This window comes from Atractosteus spatula, chromosome 5 (genome assembly GCF_055471065.1).
Source record: "Atractosteus spatula isolate fAtrSpa1 chromosome 5, fAtrSpa1.hap1, whole genome shotgun sequence".
NCBI lineage: Eukaryota > Metazoa > Chordata > Actinopteri > Semionotiformes > Lepisosteidae > Atractosteus > Atractosteus spatula.
The window spans coordinates 14,927,162-14,949,807 of record NC_142710.1 but is presented as its reverse complement, the minus strand read 5'-3'; the positions used below and the strand labels follow the sequence as shown (position 1 = coordinate 14,949,807).

At 40.0% G+C, this 22,646-nt stretch overlaps 1 long non-coding RNA gene across 1 annotated transcript; it reads right to left on the bottom strand.

The window, feature by feature from the left end:
- Positions 1-567: 567 nt before the first annotated feature.
- On the bottom strand, positions 568-5,569 carry LOC148834569 (uncharacterized). Its single transcript, XR_016091053.1, has 5 exons — positions 5,368-5,569; positions 4,506-4,649; positions 3,039-3,122; positions 2,120-2,212; positions 568-1,794 (listed from the first exon to the last, which is right to left on the bottom strand). It is a non-coding gene; the product is annotated as an uncharacterized LOC148834569 (long non-coding RNA).
- Between the last annotated feature and the right edge of the window lie 17,077 nt (positions 5,570-22,646).

The following is a 22,646-nucleotide window of genomic DNA, read 5'->3' as shown; positions in this document are numbered from 1 at the left end:
TGAATGTAGCTTGAATGCTAAAATAATCATGATATTTATTTTTCAAATCCTTAATCCTTAAATCCACTGTTCAAATAAAGAATAAAGTTCTTTTTGTGATCACATGTGGAGCTGGACATATGATTTTATACTTAACTCAAAGTGGAATCCCACAGATCACAAACAGCTTTTAAAGATTTGAACTGCAAGACAAGGAGTTCAATAACTAACAGATGTAGGATAACCAGAGGTTCTAACACGCGAAGTAAATAAAACATGCAAAATGTTTGTGTGATTGAGAATAAGGTTTTATGCGGTGGCCAATTTTCAAAGGCAGCATGTTGTACCAACTACAGCAGGAGAGAATCACAGAGAAACAACATGATGAAATAGGAGCACAATGTCAGTGGAGCAAGGACGTGGACGATGAGCTCAGATCTGTGCCCATGTTCAGACAGATGGCCTGTTCTAGCTCTGCTTCCTCTAAGACTTCAAACAAAGACTACAGTCCTTTGTGTAGAGAAAAAATTAAAGGTATGATGGCCAATACTGCCTGTAAGAGACAAAACATTTTTAACAATACATATCTAAGATCGTAGGATATATATTTTAATACAATAATCATCAATACTTATCATGAACATTCAAAATATATTGCAGACAGATTGATTTTTTTCATAACTTTGCGCTTTAGCTAAAGAAGTCAGTGGGTTGTCAATTTTGAACAATTGTTGTTCTTTAAATCCAAAACCTGAATTTACATTAAACATACATTTAAGTGTAAATTCACTGTTATTGTTATGCATAACAAGTTTTTTAAAAAGTATTCAATCAATAGAACATTGCTGTTTATACGTTTTTAACCATTTTGAACAACAGGATTGGTACAAAAATAAAATTTACTGTATCTACTAATGAGAATATCAGATCCTGCCTGGAAAGGAATATTGATACCATAGAGGCCCGTGCCACCAGGACAGGTATTAGATTAATTCAATAAAGAAACAGCTGGTAGAATTTTGGAAATGTGTTGTTTCTTCCATTATTTCAGCATATTGCCCTGTACAGTATGTTTTAATAAACAAATGAATGCCATTGTGGAAACTTTGATTCTAATAATGTAACTGTATTGGTACACTCAGGAGACTTTGTACACATTTCAGTTGTATATTTATCTACAATTGCACAATCACATCATTCAAACAGTACAGATTTTCTACTATACATGTAAGAAATGTTGTTTTTTCATGTGTTTCATGTTGTATGCTTTTCTAAATTTCTAAGTCTTGTCAAGTACATACATGTATATTGTTTATACACACACATTACCATTAGGTTTTTCATACAGTACAGCACAAGTAAATAGTTTTCATTAACATTTCTTTGTCTTAGTGTGTTAACTTTTGAACAGTTTTCAGTATTATGGCCAGGTTAGCTTACGTGAATTTCTCTGGACGTCGGTATCAAAGACTAAGCATTCAGCTTGGTTTTGTTTGCATTTCTCGTGCAATGTCCATTAAGACAATGAGACCTGAACATTCGGACATTTAAACCCTTCACCGTGATATTTTGTCACATTCTGTAATCAGCAAAACTGCCCTTTAAATATTGACATCTTTTGGAGATCAAGACCTAACACTGCACAATTAAAGTATCGTGCTGTGAGCACTTCACTTTCTGAGAGTAAAGAGAACATCTCCTCAGAGCCCAGTCTTCATTTCTGTATACAGTATATGCTGCACACCACCAAAGTAGTGTTCGCTTTCTGCTCATTATCCTTTGTTCTTGTTCATTATGTTGTTATCTTCTGTATTCCTGTAAAACAAACATTTTATTCACACAATACGTTAAGAAAAATAATTGCAGACTCAATGTCTTACTATAAATGCACATTATGACATGTGAGCCAGAATAAGAGACTTTGAATCAGGATTTATCTTTCTAGCTGATGGCCAACTTTAGTGGTCTAAAACTTTTTCCATATTCAAAGGATTTTCTCTTGACAGGTTCTATTTGTCTGCAGTCTACAGAACGTTGTAGCCTCTGAATTTATGTTCATTGCATATCCCATTTTGCATGCTTTGTTATTAGAACGGAAAAAATAACTCATATTAAAATTTCCATGAGTGTATTTCCATACCTTTCGCATTTCTTCAAGAATGTGCTGGTCCTCCTTTTGCAAAGCTCTGTGGTTGATTAAAGTCTGGTAGATGAATTCTTTCCTGTGTTGGTGCTTCACGGAAATATAAAAAGGAATGCAATGAAAACCTTGTTTTTACGGTTCAGTCTGTGCTAATAAGTCATTTGCGTTTCTTAAGGAAAATTGGTGCCTATTGCTCATACAGTGAAATAACCATGTTTATGTTCAACTACTTAACATTTCTTTTTAGACCTAGTACTGATCATTTAAGTACCTTAATTTATCATTTAATTGTTTTGAAAAGCTATACAATTGGACTGAGCTCATACATACAGTACTTAAAATGGTCATTTTGTAATTGTAAAAGTAGTAGCCAGTTCCATACCTGGAAATCCATAGCTGGGTTCCTAGCTTGACCAACATGAAAGAAATCTTTCTAATGGCTCCAGTAAATAATTAGTTCAATCTGAAAAACTGAATCAAGGACAAATGCCCTGAGCACCTGCCTGGATTCACTCCTAGTTCATGCAGATCAGGGAGGACAGTGATCCACAGCTCAAGATTTAATTGAGCAATTGGTGGCTTTTCATCCCAGGTCTTTAGGTTTCAGTGCTTTAAAAAGACACCAAGAACCTGCTATTCTGTCTTGTCCACTGGCTATTAATAATTAACACATTTAAAAAGTACCAGGCACACATATAGTTGTAAAAGGACCAATAGTCAAATTCTATGACCTCAAACATTAGGTAGAATTGCATTATACAGCATTAATATGACCAAACAGTAAATATACTGGTTACCTAAGGTCAAGAAATCTTAACGCTAAACCAACGAATCCTGTTCAGATTTTTCCCAACACATTCAGGTATGAGTGATGTAATATTATATTTCATGCAAACACATGTCAGCCTATCTGTACCTTCTGTAATTCTGACATTTCTTTCCTGAGCTGCTGAGTCATCTCTTTTTCCCTTTTCTTGGCGAGGGCCCAGCTTCTCTTAAGCTTGGAGGAGAATACATGAATGCAGGAGAGACAATTAATACAAACTGACTCTTTACACGGCTCAGATGGCACTGAAATCAGGCTGTTAGGGCGGTGGGCAAAACCTTTCAGTTGCATTCGTAGTCAATTCATAATTCTGCAGTAATTAATTTTGTCAAATCATTTTTTAGCTGCATGTCTCAATCACGGGTTTGTACAGTTCTGGGCTGGTGTGTTTTCTAGGTTTCTAAGATAATGAAAAGCTGATTTCGTTTGCAAAGAGCTGAACTGAAATGAAAACCTGCAGACACGCAGCGGCAATTTTGACACAGTAGCTTCAACAGGTAAGACTTTTACTCAGCAAATGCAGCAGACAGCATTGTTATTACTGGAAAATTAATTTCATCGAACACTCACCCAATCTAGAATGACATTTCATTTCTTTATGTTTTGGCTCACATGATCCCTGTACTCCACAATGAAAAAATGAAGATTCCTCTATCCCCTACCCCACCATCACATCCCTCAATGCCACAGGCTCCACAACGTCTTACAGGAGTGACCCGGGACCCACTGACATCAGCCCTGATAATCCCAGCCCTGGCACAGTGATGATCAAGACACTGCTGGGGAAACATCAGCCTGTGTCCATTAGCAGCACATGATGCAAATCACCACAACCCCAAAACTGCCAGTACACCACCTTATTTCTTTTTGCAAGGGGTCACTCCTTAACCTTTCTAAAGCCCTCTGGGATCCTAGTTTTTCCTCAAGCTCTCTTCACTTGACTTACCACACAGCCACACCTGTACAGCACAAGTAAAGCCCTTTACACATAAGGCTAATCTTACTCTTAGACTTAACTTAATCCTAACATATTATCACAAACCAGTCTACCAGTTCAATCAATTGCTAGCAAGAGGTCTTACTCTCCTAGCTTCCAGAGTAGAGTATAGACACAAACTGAACTCCATTTCCTCAAAACATCTTGTGAGCCTCTTAAGTAGCCCAGACACTAACTAAGGTAATTGATGAAAATACACACAGAGCCTATCCTAGCAACTCCTTTCCCTGGATGTGGAAACTCACTAGTTCTGAGTGCTGATTACTCATTCAGACCAGCTGTACCTCATTCTGCACGTTCTCCCAATTAACAGGCCTCCATCTTGGCTCAAGACGACATCACCTGACCTGTATTTTGAGCCAAAATGATAGCTTTCTCACAAAGCCACCTCTCACTACCTTGCATGCTGTTACCCAGACTTAAACTCAGGAATATGGGCCACAGAGCTCAGTCCATTCTTCAGCTGAACACCTTTACTTGTTGAGCCACTCCAGTGCTTAAAGCCACATAATCTGTTTAGTGTAATGATTCCTGCATGATATTCATGCTGCTACACGTACTTGATCTGAGTTTTCCTTTCTTAATCTGTCCAGGTGTGCTTGAAGATCATTTGTTCGTGATTTAATCTTCTTTGATTTAAACTCAGCAGACCGCATCCTGATGAAGAGATTATACTCAATTTCCTCAGCTCTGCTTGCATTTTTCTGTTATGAATGAAGAAAACACCATGAATTTGTTATAATATAATATTTGTGTGTATTGTTAAACTTAAGACATGGTATACATGAAAAGTAAAAACTAAGAACAAGCCCATGTCTGAATGAAGTTTGTCAAATTTAGGAGGAAGATCCTAATCTTGCCTATTTCGGCATTCCTACATGTATATCTCACTTCCTGAGCTTGTTTTTGCACATCTCTCTTACTAAACTTCCATCACCCCATCTTCACCCCTGCAGCAGCTCCCTGGCTCATTCTTCATGAAACTGAAGGGGGATTCGGTCTGTCTCAGCCTTATAGCCAGGCTGTCGTCCTTTCAGCTAGGAGACTTACTCCAAGCAACTTCTAATAAATACATTTTATTTATTATTAATATATAAATGTAGTCTTTTCATCTATTAGTATCTGTCTGTTCAGACAAGGTAATCCAATTCCAGATCATTAAATTATTGTCACATAAATAACTACACAGAATTGTGTTTCAGGAACATTTCACATCTCTTTCTCAGGTTTTGCTGTCTGTTGGTAGATTTACCATGACATTCAGTGAATGCTGAACAAAAAGCTGTGAAAAGTGTTGTGAAAGCACAGACCTCCCTGGACCTCATGCCTTCATCAATGCCTTTCTCTGGGCTTTGATTCCAGGGCATGGTGACCTTCACGGGGCTCATGTTCGTGAACGGTAGTATCTGAGGTTACTCTTACCTCTGCAAACTGAATTTGTTGCAAATGCTCATCTGAGTTGTATTTTCCTCTGATTGGCAGGTTGGCCTCCAGTCTGTCATGAGGTCTTGGAAGACATGAACCCTTTTTAGGTGGAAGATTTATTCCCAAGCCTCCTTTCACTATGTAAGGATTCCTATACTTTTTGGAATCCAGAAATCCATCTGTTGCACATTTACGCTCATGTTCACTAGCAAATAAGCACAAATGTTTTCAATTAGGTGAGGCCAAAAATACTATTTTATATAATCAATTGAATAGCTGTGTTTTCATAAACAATATTACTGTCATACAGTAGTCATTAACTCATTCCATATACCTTGCAAATGTGATGATTGATTGCTGTTAGTGAATACTGCTCTCTGATTTACCCCAAAACTGAGTTAATGGTTAGCTTGATATTTTCTCTGATGTCAAGGAAAAGTAGCAATGTGTCATCTGGTGTTTGGTTTGGAGCGGATCAGGCCTGCATGCTGTCTTACAGTGGGGTCAAATTGTCTGATATGGGTGCCAGCCAGCACAATATGACATTAGAATGAATACTTCCATTTATCTGTAAAATACGGCGGAGTAAAACACTGATGTGGTAAAGTCATTTAGAGCTGCTGTTTCTGCACCCGTGATTTACAGTCCTATGGAAAGTGTAGAAATGATCTCACAGCCTCCTTGTAAATCTAGCAACTGCTAGGTTCATAGTAGAATACAAACAGGACTTCTTCAGATTATAAAAATAGCTTGGTGAAGAAAAAAGAGAAATCAAAACAATTTACCTGGAATTTTAGTTAAGCAGCTGTGAACAGTTTATGTGCTAAAAGCTCTGTGAGACCCTCATTTTTTCTGTTGTGTTTATGCAGTGTCAGTGCAGAAATGTTACAAATCTTTTCAAAAGCTGATAGCTGGCATTAACGCTAATCTTTGGAATCATTAATCCTTAATAAAGTCGCTGTGCTAATTTGTTAAGTTGTTGCTGTAATTAACATTAGACCTGTGCTCTGCTTTCATTACAGCCTCTGGAATCCATCACCTTCAGAAGCTGAGGATACTGGTTCTCTCCGAAAGGTCTCAGGTTGTGTCTGGGGACTTCTGGGGAAATGATCGCCCACAGAGGGAAATCAAGCTAGTGCCCTCTGGGTTTTCCCAGTGACCAGGAGCCTAGTCATTCTCAGTGAACACTAGACATCTTGACAGTGAGACAGTGGGAGGTGTGGTTATGTTCAAAGATCAGAGTAGCTATTGGGAACCAAGGTGCTTCAGGGAGTTTGTTTCAACACAAGTAATGGTAACTGCTTTCACCTGCTTGTCATGGCGACAACCACCATCGTAAATTTCAGCAGAACAGTGACCATTGTCACAGTCCTGTCTAAAGATACCCTATTATATGTCACCTATGCTCATAACTGTTAGGCTGATGTGATAAATATTGTAACCATACTGTGACTCACCAGGAAAAAGCAGCTTGAATCTGGAGGAATGAACTGTAACCATTATATCTACTGTATATTAGCTGCATGAACCACAATTTCTTTTAAATTTAACCATCATATATTTCACTACATCTATACCGTAGCTTTGTTTGGGCCCCATTGCTATACTGTCGTTAGACCATAGACACGAATCATGAAATGAGGCCATGAGAAGGAGAGAGGCTGCACAGCGGAATGGTGGAAGTAGCTCAATAAAGGCCCGACTCACAGCAGAAACCCGGCATACTCGGCAGAGCTCTGCTCCCTGTCTTGGCAGCGCAGGCTGGCTGCCCTCGAGAGCAGTTTATAGCGCTCCGTCATCCTGTCCTCTCCTCCACGCCGAGGCCTCACACATCTGCAGCAGCAGCGCCAGCAGGAAGCACACAGCAGGCTGTAACAACAGTATCATTCTAGTTTAATGCTGGTCGTGTGGCACAGCGGTCAGGGGTTCTGGACATGTAACTAGAAGGTGTTGGGCTCCACGTCCCATGTAAGGCAATGCTGTGGTGTCCTTGAACAAAGTACTTCTCCGGAATTGCTCCAGAACAAGCTGCTTGGGATAACAGCCTCAACCAAATACATTGGTAAGCAGTAACTGAGCCAAAGAGTTTGAGAGCCTGGGGTGATGGCAGAGGAAAATGCCATACGAGCTCTACCTGTCTGCGATTCGTCCGTTCAGACGCCCATGTTGAACTCCTAAACATTTTTCCTTTTAATTAAGAAAGTAGTCATCATATATCCTGTAAATCGGTACCTAATGTCATTTAATTGAAAATCTCATCAACGTGCCAACAACGTGCTTGTCGTTTGGTTTCGAAACTATTCCCCAGAAAGACGAGGAAAGTGCAGTAACCTTACCTCGCAGTCGCTCGGGCCGTGCCGTGGCTGTGCGTCTGGCCACTCGGCTGGTGTGTTTGTTTTCTGCATTGTTGTGTTTGAGGCCCTCGGCGTCGCTGTGGTGACAGCACAGCAACACACAGAGGAGCACTTCACACACTGCTGAATATGGACTCCGCTGTGTGTGCTTCACAAGTAAGGACAAATAGGAAATACGTCCAGGAACGTCGGTCATGATCAATGAAATCTTTTTGTTTGCTGTGCCTTTAATTATCTTGGGAGTTTTATACTCTTTATACTCCTTACACGGTTTTGGAAGGGGAACCCAGTAACTTCGATTGCAATCGTTTTTCTTGAGTTTAAGAATATACCATATCACTGTATAACTTCTAACTTCACTAGAACGTCAGCATTTTCTCCAGACTCTTCCACCATTTAGGGCTAAAAACCTGCAAACTGTTTCCATCTTGGCTGGAGTCTGAGAGGACAAATACACTCTGTGTTCTCTGTTTTCCAATAGAGCTTTGTGTTTGCTACTGTGCTTTAGACTATATTGATATTCAGAAGGGGGAAAATGAACGCTAATTAAAGAATAACTACATTTTTTTTAATGTGGAAAATTATACACAAATCGTCACCATCTGCAATTAAGCAATCAGTAATAGTTGAACCAGGCAATAATTACAAAAATATTTTTGCTATGACGACTTTCAGCTTTAAAACTACTGAGCCATTCTTCTGGTAAATAAACAATAGTCCATTGCTTAGTAAAAGAAAGGTTTACAAATGAGAGGACGTAATTTGGCACATTTAGCCATTTAGTAGTTCATAGTTAAGGATCGTATTCTTCTTCATTAACCATATCCTGTTGTTTTTTATTTTTTTTATAAAAAAACTATTTTTCCTGGTATTTATCCTACTTGATTTGTTGAACCATTTGTGATACTTTTGTTGATTGTGATATTAGTTTTGGGATAATTTTTTGGGGGGTTCATGGAGAATCTGTTTGAATTGTTTCTATCCGTTTTTTCTACTGATTTCATATCCATCCTTTCCTGTTTTGCTTCTCTTAAACCTTGTTTTATTCCTTCCAAGTCTGTTTTGCCAATATTGTAAGCTTTAGCTTTGGACTCAATCGGTACAGCTTCAAAATATATTTCAAAGCTGCACCATATTGTGATCACAGTTCCCTTATGGTTCTCTCAGTTCTGTTTGCCTCTCTCTGTCTTCATTGTTCAGGAAAAAGTGAGATTTACACTCTCCAGAATTTCCTGTTGTTGATGCTGCGAGATGCTGAGCACAAAAGCCAGCTACAGTATGTCTACCAGTCCAGTTCCTACTGCTGACAGGTCTTTCCCAATCTGTGGTGGGAAAGTCGAAGTCTCCTATGAAAAGGGCTTCCTTGCACATACGTTCTTGAAGAACTATATAAAATAATTAAGAAAACACCAGGATCAAGTAATAGAAAAAGAGTACAATGATAACGAACGCAAAACAGTAAAGTATAATGCACCTGAGACAATAATGGGAAGCTTCTAGACAACGAAAGAGAAATGACTGATGTACTAAATGGATATTTCACTATGATGTCCACTAAGAAAGCAATCAACAACATGCTTCAGGCAACAGAGGGTCTGTATTAAACAATACCAGTATAGACAGTATAGAAGGAGTTTTTTAGATACTCTAGATGGCTGATGTAGTAAATGGGTATGTCAATTTAAATGAAGGGGTGTAATGTTGAAACCATACAATGCACTGCTAAGATGTACAGTTTTCGTCAACACGTTACAGAAAAGATATTGCTGGCTCTGTAATCAGCAAGGGCATGCAGGTGTACGCCGGGGCTTAAGGGAATGCCCTACACTCAACCTTTTGAGTTTCAAGCCATGAAGATGAGAAGGGGACCTGACACAATTATTCAACATCTGCAAAGACACTGACAGAGTCAACTCAGAACAGTGAAACATGAACAAAAGGACACAACTGGACACTAAGTGGAAGTTACGAAGTAATTTATCTTGATTTAAGTTAATTCATTCTGTTGTCTTATCTGGTTAAATATTGGATTACATTGAAAAATGAAGACTATTTTCATTTTTATGGACACACTGTATTTTCTGATATCGTCTCTTCCGCTGTCTTTTATGACAGTCACCAATTATTCAGATACTAATGTCTTCCATGGCTCCCTTTGTGTTTTGCTTTGGTCAAGAAAGTACACTTTTGCACTCAACAGGACGTACTTGCTCTCTACATTTTTAAAGCTGCTCTAAAATGCACCATTTAGATTCATTTACACACACACACGCACACATGCACACACCGATTAATCCTTGTTCCCCTCTGTACAATTCAGCCTTAGGGAGCAAATATCCCAAACCTGAAATAATCAAGTATGGGATAGTGAGTGTAAAAAGTACAATGAGAAATGAGAACTAAATCTAGCATTTGGAAAGAGTTATTGACTGTGTCACTTAAATTGGTAGCAGTCACACAAAAGAGTTCCTCTGCATTTTAAAACTGCGACAGGCACAGGAGGCAGTACGGGGGATGAAGTGTCAGATGGGAAACTGCTGGCACTGGACACGGGTTTTCATGGCCTGTTTCTGTAAAACTTTGCGGTTCTGGAAAATCTCTTCAGTTACCCAAATTCCATGGTCTCGGCTTACAGCACGCATTGGGATAAGGTTTTAAGTATACAACTGTATACCAAAGCATAAGTTTCTAAACTGATGTTGTTTATTTTTGAGTTCTCTTTAAAAAATGTTAGATAGTCATTGGATCCCTCTTGAAGCTCCAGGCTGCTGGTGTACAATGGCTGCTTCGTGTCGCTAGCAGGTATTGCTTCTTAGCAGCACTTTCATTGATTTAAAGGGTTTTTGAATCCTTTGGGATTAAAGGAGAGGGTTTAAAGGAAATTCATTATTATCAGTTATAAAAGCTCAATGTTATGTTTCTTTTCTTCTCTTTTCAGCACGGAATAAACCTTCGCTTGTTCCATACTTTAATTTAGATGTTTTTCATGTCCAGTGTATATATAGGCTGATAGAAAATTCTCCATAAAGCTTCTTATTCTACTTTGTGAACAGTAAAATAAAAGGCATTCCTTTCGTACGGACTCTGATGTTTGGAGGCCTCTCAGCAGCTCTCCAGGGCACCAGCTCAGGCCCGCAGGCCCTACTCTCTTGGAGTTCATCGCGCTAACACTCCCCTCTATCCCCAGTACCCCCTCTGACGCAGCGACTCTCGCAGGGAGGCTCCGGCTTCCTCATCCGAACAGCCCGAGGGATCAGAGCCAAGCGCATCAGCAAACACCCTTCTGCATCTCAGTCCCATTACAGGGGTTAGCGCGATCTGAGGTGAAGTGAAAACCAAGATGATATGAAATATGAAATTCAATATGTATTCCTAGTGGTTCATTATTCATTTTAGTCCCTCAAGCTGACATCCAGTTTGCCTGCATAGACATTAAGGTAATAATTAATAGTTATATAAGGTGCAGTGCTTGAAATCATGTCTCCACTCACATCATCACACCACCCTCAGAGTAATAACAGCAGTTCTTTGTTGCCCTAGTTACTCCGGGTCAGAATTCTTAGAACTCCTTGTTGCCTCAGTAGAACAGGCCTCTGGTTTGTTGCACATCGCACATTTCAGACCAGCAGTGACCCATCTGTCAGGAGAGCTGAGCTGTCTCTGGGCCCCGCCAGCTTTGTGTCATCCAGCACACAGCCCTCTGGGATTCAGCCCACAGCAAATCACACCATGACCCCTTCAATGTGTTCAATAGCAAAACGTGTAAATAAAGAGATAACGTGGTTTTGTGTCAGCATACAGGGTCCTGAGAAATGAGAATACTAAATTAAAAGACTCAACTAAAAAAACAGACCAAAGGAGCACCATACCGTAATTCTTAATCTACCTACCATGTTTCAAACCACACTTCCCCTCTTCAGAGAGAATGTCTACAAAGGTATTATTGTTTGCCTTCCCAGAGGAAGTGAAACATCTGAAATGAGTTATTATGATCAGTCAGTCACTGCCTTGGAGTGTGTGAGAAAAACAAACACTAGGGCTTTCATTCAGACTTTCAGTCAATGGGAGGGCCGAACTGCACAAGTACATTGTCCCAAAAAATGTTAAGTGCACCGTTTCGGCTAATTTGGTTTTTATCTTTATTCAGGGCGGTACCACAACTAATTAGAAACGAATATCAAACACTGTAATCCTTGAAAATTGTTCACATAAACCAGACAACACAGATCAAAGGTCAAAGTGCTGTCCATTTATAAAGCAAATCTAAACAAAACCTTCTCAAAATATCACAATCGCAAATGAACGAGTTTGTGTGAACATGGGGCGGCATGTTTTACTGCCGTCCATTCCATGTAGAAAGAAACACAAAGGCAAAACTGTTTTTGTTTTAAATCTAAAGTCAGGCATTTTAATTCATTTGAGCTCTAATTAAAATCAGCCCGTTTCCGGTTCTATTAATAGGCCAACGCAACTGGAAGGAGCTCGAGGCAACAAGCTGATCATTCTCCTCCTGGCTGCAGAGGGGGTGGGGTGGGACATGTGGGCTGTGGACACCAGACAGCTTTGCATGTGGTTGAGTCACCAGTGCTAATTACCCAAGAGGCTGGGCTGGGAGGCAACCACTGGCAAGGGGCTTGTCAACAGCAGAAAGGCGCACCTAGCAGTTTCCTAATCACGAACATGAAAACGGTCATTACGGAAATCTGCTTCCAGGTGAACAGCACGATAATGCACGATCAGCCCTCTCATCACACATACTGCACCAGTACCAACTTGATGGTTTCGGAACAGGATAACAAGTCAATAAGAATTTTAAGAATTCTTGTGCGTTTTATTTTTCTCACTGTACTTATTTTCTGTATGGAATCTGATGCAAAATATTATTCTACACTGCCTTAGGGAGTTTTGAGAAAAGAGAATAAAGAAAGGTTAGACTAGATGCACTGTTAATGTTCTAGACATACAGAGCATTAGAAATTTTAAAAAGCTGAGATTCAATTATTTCATTAACAAATAATCAAACCATTTCAGCCGTAGTCCTGACAGAAAAAAAAACACGTTTCTGATTGTGACTAACTGACCTATTCACAAAGCTTTTTACGGTTATTTCAAAAAAACAAACCTTTTAATAAATAAAGTTATTAATAAACTTTAGTGCTTAACACTCTGTTATATCGAACAGAGCTGAAAACGGAAATCGTTTTTTTAGCAATTGCAAGGGCAGATTCCTAGGCCCTGCAACACTAATGATTCATTAGGATGTTCATTCATTCTATATTTAGCACCTGTCTTCATTTACGTGACATTAACTTCTTGAGTTAAAAAAAGAAATACGTTTATCAGTTAAGATGCCCCCAAATTAGAAATCTATTAAACAGAGTTTCTGGCACTCAGCTCTTTAGAGGAAGATCATTTGTCTTCATCAAAGAAGGCCACCCTTGAACACCTCAGCAGGAGCAGGTAATTGAAAAATGATAAGAAATGTGATTGTTAGGAGCGATAATAATTTATTGCACAGAGCTCGAGGAGCCGTGGGAGCCATTTGTATTCATTAATGTAAGTACAAATTACGGTTTCTAGATTAACATGTGACTTTGACAGGCAGCAGGGTTGGGCTTCAGGAGATGAATCTGATGAGGCCTCTAATTCAGGTCACTTGTTCACAGCAGACGAACTGTTAGCTCAGTGCTGGAGGCCCTGAATCCCACCGTCTCTGCTCTGCGGCTGATTAAGGAAAAGGCGGCCAGACTGATGTATTCTCAGTGCAGCGAGCGAGCTGAACAAAGGGCTCACAATTAAATTTGCCACACATTGTCAAGTGTGGCCCTGATAATTGGAGTCGGGATTTGATGTTGGGAGATTAATTGTGACTGTGATACCAGTTTGCATGTTAACACTTTCAGGCAATCGCTGATGAACTCTCAGTCCAATCGGTAAAGTTGTTAATACTTGAAGAAACAGCTGATGGTAACTCGATTGCCAGTTTCACAGACAGCTATAATAAAGATGAAGACTGATTAATGTGGGGAGACAGTGCTCCTATCTACTTTTATTATGTACAATACTATTATAGTCTTTAAAATGAGTAAAATATAACTTCATAAACTCAAACAATTATTTGCTATGCAGTATACCTTCATTAAAAAATTCTGAGGAGTGAAAATAACAGTCATGTTCTGGAAACCCATAGCTGCAGGTTTTTACAGAAGACATAAGTGTTGTTTACATGTGTGGCACTCAGGATTTTAGAATAGTTTTTAAAACTTTGTAAGTGAGGTTGGTAAGGCATCCTCTCCTGCCGACTGTGTCCCAACTGTGGTCTAGTGGATTGCTTTACCTCTTCTCCAGTTCCTGTATGATGGTCGGAGGAGTCCTACCCCCTATAAGAACATGCTAGGAAGTCACCAGTGACCCATACATTTCTAGTCCAACAAGGTTGTCCATAGCCAGGCTGTGCATCATGACCTACAGTCTGCAAGAAGCCACATTGCCCCACTGTCCCACTGTCCCAGCAGTTCCAGCTGGGAGCTGGCGTCTCCATCACAGGCCCAAGCACACAGGCATGTGCTCACGCACAAATGGGCGATATGTAAGCTGGACATCTGGAAAGAGACCAGGGCTCCAGGAGAACACCCATGTGGCCATGGGGAGAACATGCAAACTCCACACAGACAGAGGCAGATTCTGGAGGGCTCCCCACTGCACCCCCTGTGTTGACTAAAGACAGACATCATCTCCGCATTCTGTAGGCCATCAAGATCTTTCATTTGTATTTTGTTGACATCTTCTGTGATTTTGTTTGAAAACAATATCAAAAAGTTTAAAATATTTGAATGAATCCATTTAACTTCAGTGACCTGTAGAACTCTTTAATACATCAGTACAGTTCCTTGCATTCCACCTGAGATAATAGTTTGCCCCTGCGATTTCAGGGGTTGACAATAACTATATTTGAGGTATGTAGTGTAGATGAGCAATTATATGAGTACCTACTGTCTGCATGTATTTATTACATTTAAAGCTACGTGTCTTATTGTGATAACAAAAGAAAGACCTTCATGCACTGAATTCAAACACAACGAAAGCTTAGGAGATCAACTTGGCAATCTCTAACCTTCCCTAAACTTCACCGTGTTCATAACCACTTTGTCATCTTTGGCAGAGGTTGGAAAATTTCTTTATAAATAAGCCAGTATCGTGCAGCATTTTTCAAACTCTTAGTGCTTAGTAGAAGTCAGCCTTCATAGCTCCAGAGGAGCATCTTATTTTGCTAACACTGACCACACACTTGCAGTATTTCTTCACAGGACTATGTAATTTTTCTGACATTTGCAAGGAAGAAGATGAAGAACTAGGTCACTGTCACAATGATAACATCAAACTGAGATGGCCACTCACTTTTCCACCATCATGGCTGTCACGAGTGAATGAAAAAGCTGTATTATTGAGCGCTCCAATAGCTTAGGATTTTAAATTACCCCTAACACACTCTGTCACAATGGAAAGTGAGTAACTTTATCAGATGTGTGCTGCCATAGGTCATTTATCATCACAGTGACAAGTGACAAGTCCACTGCTGAGCGCTGTGACTTGAACCACTGAGATACAAAGCAGTGAAGGGAAGGACAGAGTAACAGCATGTTCTGTCAGGGTTAAGTAACCGATACTAAAATGCAAAAGAAGTGACACTGCAGAAATGAAAACATTATAATTTAAGAGTATGGAAAGAGTTAATACATAAAAAAGAATCCAGGATATAAATGATAACATTCATCCTAGCCACATTATCCAGTACAGTGTTGCCAGGGAGCCAGAGCCTATCCTGGCAAGAAACAGGCGCAAGGCTGGATACATCCGGGACGGGACACCAGTCCATCACAGGACTGACAAACACGCACAAACTCACACCAGTGCCAATTTTCAAAGAAGCCATTTAACCCTTGTGGGAGGAAACCCACATGAACATGGGGAGAAGATATACATTCAACACAGATAACACCCCAGGAATGGAACCCAGGGCCCCAGCGCAGTGTGGCAGCAATGCTAACCACTGTACCTCTATGCTATGCAAAATGATTCATTTAGTGGGGTGGTGTGGTGGCTCTGTGGCTAAGGCTCTGCACCTGTGGTTGGAAGGTTGCTGGTTGGTATCCCACAGCTGGCAGAGGAATCCTACTCTGTTGGGCCCCTGAGCAAGACCCTTAACCCCAACTGCTCCAGGGGTGCTGTATAAATGGCTGACCCTCTGCTCTGTCCCCAAGCTTCTCTCCCTGTCTGTGTGTCTAATGGAGAGCAAGTTGGGGTATGCGAAAAGACAAATTCCTAATACAAGAAATTGTATACGGCCAATAAAGTAATCTTAATTTAAAATGTGATAATATCAAGTTATTATATTATTGTGTAGCTTTTATGTTTAACAAAACACTACCATTTTAAAGGCTACAAAGTCATGTTCATTTAGAAAATTATGCAATGCTGGTTCAACATAGACTTTAAAGTTTAAAAAACTCCTCAGGTGTTCTCTGATGCCTTTAATATCAGAAAACAATGCAACTCTCTGCAGTAAATGAAAAATCCACTAGATGTCACTAGTGTATATCCATTTACAATTGGTGACAATCCAGATAAATATTTCAAATTTAGCAAAAATGTGAAAAGAATTCTTATTTCTAGTATGGTCTAATTTCCTATCATTTTAAAAACAGTATAATTCAAGTTGAACATGAAGAGAAGCATGGATAAATGTAAAATTAAAACGCTTCCCAATTTTAACAAAAGGAACAAGAGCATCCATCATTTGAATGTCATGGGTAATGCATTCTGGGATATTCTCTCTGTAAACACAAGAGAGGTGTCTTGTTAAAATTGTTATGGTAAAAACATTCTTAAGGCGTCTGCAAGCAGCTGGATTCAGCATTATCGCAAACTTCACATCCTAACACATCGAGGGATTTAGGATGTTTGTGTGATAGGACCTCAGAGGCCCCTGCCAGATTGGACAGCTCTGTTTGACAAGTTGCCTAATTTAAAAGATTTGCTCTTATGTGTAAATATGCGTGGTGCTTTCTCAACAAGGAGGAAGCTGTGGAAAAGTCATGCAATTAGGGATGTGTGTGTCGCTGAAGGTCGGGCAATGACAGAAATAACACAGGACAGAGCAGCAGCACAGCGGCTCAGAGCTGACGTGATGAAGCCACGTGCCCAGGTCGGGCAAGAAGCTTCGCTCTCTGGGACATTTTGGAGATGCTTCTCGATTCTGTGTGCAGTGGTCTGCAGCACCTCTTCTTCACAGCCACACAGAGCTGCTCTGATTTCTCAGGGAGCTGTGCCCATTAAATATGATGTGATTTTAAAACAGCAACTGTGTTGGCATTGTACTTAGATCACAGAACACTTAAATGTGAGCACTGAAGGTAAATCAAGCTAAGCATTATGTTGCACATTCTATAAGTTGTTGCATCTCTGAACAAATATATGTTAGTATAACGTATATTTAATAGACATGTTACCGCACTTTGTGCTGGACTAGTGTCATGAAGCAGCGTGTCTCAGGTTGCACGGCTGCCTGTGCTATGATCTGCTGTGAAAGGGAGCTCTGTTCCCAGTAGATGGCGCAAATACACCTTTAAGCCTGCTGTTGTTTAGCTACCAGTTAGGTAGCTGTAAGAAAGCACACAGATTTAACTGAAGCTGTCAAGAACAGCAATGATGGAAAGAGGTTTTTTCCACCTGCTTGAGGCTACAGTTTGTCAAGAGTTTCACTAACATGCCGCTCTGTTTTCCCTGACAAATGAACCTGTTATCTGGGGGAGGAAAAAACCGACATGAGTTAATAACGTCTCACCTTAAAATAAAGGGATTTTCTGCTCAATTTATGATTTTCATCATTCTTTTTCTATGAAGTGTAATTTCACTTAGTTAATGTCACATTCTACTTGTTAACAGTACAGTACTCTTAATAATTGTCTCTTAAAAGTCTATCATTTTACTGAGGCTTGTGCACTATTTTTTAAAACCTAAACCAACAGGTGACCCATTCAGCACTGTTCTCTCGTTATCGTGTGCTATCTAAGCAAATTGTGATGAAACAGCCCTGGTTAACAATCTAGAGCACATAGCCATAGCAATGACACTCGGGGGAGCTTCAGGTGTATAAGAGCCACATAAGAGTGGCACTGTGGCTAAGGATCTCCGCCTGTGGCTGGAAGGATGACAGTTCAAATCCTGTGGCTGGCAGAGAAATCCTACTCCTTCGGGCCCCTGAGCAAGGCCCTTAACCCCAACTGCTCCAGGGGTGCTGTACAATGGCTGACCCTGCGCTCTGACCCCAAGCTTATCTCCGTGTCTGTGTCTCATGGAGAGCAAGCTGGGGTGTGTGAAAAGACGAATTCTTAATGCAAGAGATTGTACATGGCCAATAAAGTGATCTGATCTTATCTTAATTCACTGCAGGAATAGTGCTGTAGTAGTGGAGCAGAAGACGCCTTCGTTCCCAGCCTTTGCTTCTGTCTGTGATGTTTTATCTCAGGTGATTACTGAGCCTTTGCTTTCTCCCAGGGTGAAGGGAGGGTGTCATTTCTTTCCAGAATTCTGTTTCCATCTCACAGCAGTATGGGCGAGTAGGTCTGGTCCTGAGTTGAATTCCCATTGGAAACGGTCCATCTGGTTCACCTGCACACGGGGCTCTTGTTTTGACCAACGCGTTATGGGGGAAAGGAAGAACATGACATTTCCTTCACAGTGTTGCAGCTGCTGTCACTTCCTCATTAATGACTCACAAAGGCTGCCACAGGCGGTGATCTGATGTGTTTGGATCCATGGTAATATGACCCTTTTCTTCAGGAGTTGTTCAGACAGACAATGCGAAATGTGAGCTTTTCCAATTGTACCGCAGAGCGGTAAAGGATACCTCGACAGTACGGGGAAATCAGCTAAAGTTACAAGCAGACCTTATTTTTCATTCACCGAATCAAACAGCATGCCTGTCCCCTCAGTCCAAGGATGTAAAATGTGATACACAGGTTGTAGCTCTAAGTCACATTTATGTGTATCATAAACAAATGCAATTCATTATTGCCTTTTTTTTTCTTTAACCAGTGTATTAAATTTTGGTATATATGGGAAAGCTTTCAGACCTGATGAATCTAGAGATTTGATTTTATAGACCTGTAGCACCTTTCATGACCTCATCTTAAATCACTATATAATTAAACAAGCATTAAAAATACAGTTTAATACAATAAATTAAACAGAGTTAAAACAAGACCATAAAAGTGCATTTAAAGATGTGTTTTGTAAGACCTAAGACTGGGAGATCATTCTGCAGCCTTGGAGCAAAAACACAGAAAGGCCAGTTTCCTAGGGTTTTAATGAGACGCACGGTTATGCAAATTTTCATTTAATAGGCATTGGAAAGCCATGCCTACATGCTGAAGAAACTCTCCAGGAGCACAAATACACATGTACAAAAAACCTACTGAAGCAAATGTGTTTAAATGGTCCTTACTTACAGATTCCCTTGTATCTCTAGCCAAGATCTTACATTTTCTGAGTTTCTCTAGGAAACAAATGTTGTTTTTTTAGACATACAGCTACAGTTTGCGTAACCCTTGCTGGTTCAGACCAGCCTTTGAAACTGCCCCCTGCTCTTCAAATATGCTGGACCTTCCCTGCAGAGAGTCTGTGGACTTTTACAGGAACTATACACACATGCACAGCTCGCCGAGTGTTCGTTTTTGTTCATGGCAATGTTTGTTCAATGTTGCTGACTTCATGAACAAGCACAGTTCCGACAGCCAATTTGCAGATGGCAGCCTCAAGAACATTTTCATCATGCAGAGAGCACAACATATAAATCTAATGACCAACATCCAGCACCATGTTATTCTCTGACTGAGGCCACAAATGTTTTTTCTTTAAATAAAGCTATACAGTAATTGCAGAGTGGCCAAATTCCGCATAAACAAAACTGGAATTCTGTTTTAGCTACATGTACTGTATCTGTCTCATAAACTTACTGTATTTTTATTTCTTTTTATGGGTCAACATTACATTGAGCTTCCCAGCTTGTGAAGACAGATACCTCTGTACAATGAGAAAACAGAGGTAAGGAGAAAATGAGAGAACATTCCTCTTTGAAGATCCGGATAGCAAGACACGGCCTGACTGGAGATAGCAGTACAATGGAGAGTCGGGAAAGTTAAGAGGAAAATAGGCTGCTTGGAGCCGCAGAGTCCAGAGATCCTGAAGCTAAGAGTAAATTAAAGCACCCTGCTTCGCTTTTTATAGCTTCTTTATAAGGTCATGGCTTTGTCTGGTTGCTGTGAGTTCAAAGCCGTGATTGATATACCATAACAATATCCCATCTACTGTCTTTGTTCCATGTGTGAAGTTCAGAAATTGTAAACTAAATTAAAATATTATGTTTCCCTTCTGAGAATTGAGCTCAGCTGTTACAGAGGAATTGAATGTGGCTGAATGATGTATGATCTTGGCCATCTGCTATCATTTTATTGAAAAAATAATGATGAGATTTTTTTTTTTATATTGAAGGATGCCTTCCGCTGTAGTGACAAATGTATATTTTTAGCTCGAGTGATGTCTGTTTAACAAATAACAACCTTTCATGACAGCATCACCTCCGAAATTAAGGGTAATATTTCATCTTAAATTTATCAAGGCAATTTTTCATTCCTCAGTGTGGTTTATACTTAATCCAGCTGCCTGGATTTGATTTCATTCCTTTATTAAACCAGTCTTAGACCAATTACACACAAGGACTAGAAGCTATCATTATAACGATTGTCCTTTGATCCACCAGAATACACCTTTTTTCACCTTTGTCTCCAGTTCCATTCAGGTTTTCTAAAGCTTCGGTAATGTGTGAGATGAAAACTCGAAAACATCCAGAAACCACCGTGGGGTGAGCTGCTGAAGGCTTGTTAGATCTACAAGCTCTGCGGCTGTCTGGTACCTGTGCCATCATAGGAAGCCATTAGGAAAAGTAGCTTTCTTGTTTTCTGCATGGTTTCTTTCAGGACAGAGAGTTCTTAACAAGCAGGGCCCTGTCGAGTATCATTTTAGGAAGATCAGCTGTGCACACAAAAGACTTGAACAGTACCAAGCCTCTCCATTGAACTAAAGAGTTCACAGGACAAAGAAAGATCGGTTTTTACCATTTTTCAGATACATGATTAGAAACCTAAAGGAAGTCTGTTGCAATTCAACAAGGCGCATATCTAAATTCTTTTGATATGTGAAACAAGGTAGCTAGAATAAAATAAACAAGAGAGCATCATGAATTAGCGTATTTAATAACAAAGTATATTGTTTTGGATTTACATTTAAAATGTTTAAAGGTATCAGACCTAAAGCACCCTGTGTCTTCATAAACAAAAGACATTCCTATGAAGGAAATACTTCTCCGGACATGTTCCTTATGACAATTGCAATGCTCTCCATATTCCCCAGAGCAGCAGCGGTGCTTTTCTAGCACAGTGGTGCCTTACATTGCCCATGTTTACAGTTTAAAGAAGAAATGGATCCACTTTGCTGCCCTTTGTATATAAGCAACTATTTAATGCTGTCGAGAGGGATAATGATAAAGCTGTGTGACATGCATTGTCTGCAGCTGGGAGTTTAAAACATTAGCTATAGGCTTACCAACCAGCCTCAGAAGAGCTCAACCCTTCACTAGCAAGTGTGACTAATTAGGTATAGAATGGCATCTATGCAATGTGGCCATTAGCAGTTTACATTCATGTATAGCACAGCTGGAGATGGCAGGCATTGTGCACAAGCCTCCTCTTGCTAAGCCCCTCATTGGAAAGCATGGATACTCATTGTACAGGCGACGAAGCGATATTGTGCCATCCAATGGACTGGAGTCCTGGAGCCTGGTCCCAGGTTGCCTTCCTTCCCAAATAGGTTCCGGGTCACCACAGCCTTAACCAGGACAAGCAGCTTTCCGATGACGGATCGGGCACATGTTGTGTAAGCACAGCCTATTATACATATCAGACAGAAACTGACTGGTATTTTTATTGATTCGCTGTAAGTTGCAAACTGTTGGAAGTCTTGCCTGGATACCAATTTTAAAGCTCCAAAATGTCTCCATTCAATAGCAGATGAATGATCTGATGAAGAGACCAAAGTAAACATGCACACTACTGAAGTTTAAGTAATGTATTGGAAGGCAAACTATCATTTTAGCAACGTCCAAACAAACATATCAGTTTTGAGCATTGGAGTGGCTTTGGTTTTCTGTTGGATCCTATGACTTTTGCTCTGCAATTCAATGTTGAAAGCCAAACAGATATGTAGATGAAGCCCTGAGAAAAAAATCTATTTTTTTTATGTTTTACTGTGGGTTATTTCCATACATGTAAGTCATTCATAATTGCTTTGTGGTGTGGCCATAAGATATTTTTGTATGGCCTCTATTAATATTTTCAGCTGGAATTGAGCAGAAAGAGCCTGGAATGCTTCACATTAGTCCTCCCTCCTTTAATACACTGTAGCATGTTCTCGGTTAACTTCCAGTCGCTGGAAACGGGACTTTTCCTTGTACAGTCCACAATTCATGATTAAACACTTTTTCCCAGAATATAACAATATGTCTTCACAATGTCCTTATCTTTGAAGTATTGTGTAATTCCAGCAAGACATCCTGCCGTATTATTCTCCAAAAATGCCCCACAGGGAACAAAAAGTGAAAATGTCTCATGTACCCCTTGTCCTTAGTGATTGAGGCTCACCAGGGCAAGAGCTGGATATTTAAAGACCTCTTCTGACAAATTACTGTATGTTATTTGTCTCTGTAATTTCCAGTCTGTAATAGGTTCAAAAACAAATGGCTCAGGTTAAAAAAACAGTCCTTGTTAGCAATCATGTCCATGTCTCACCTGACCACACTCAAAACTT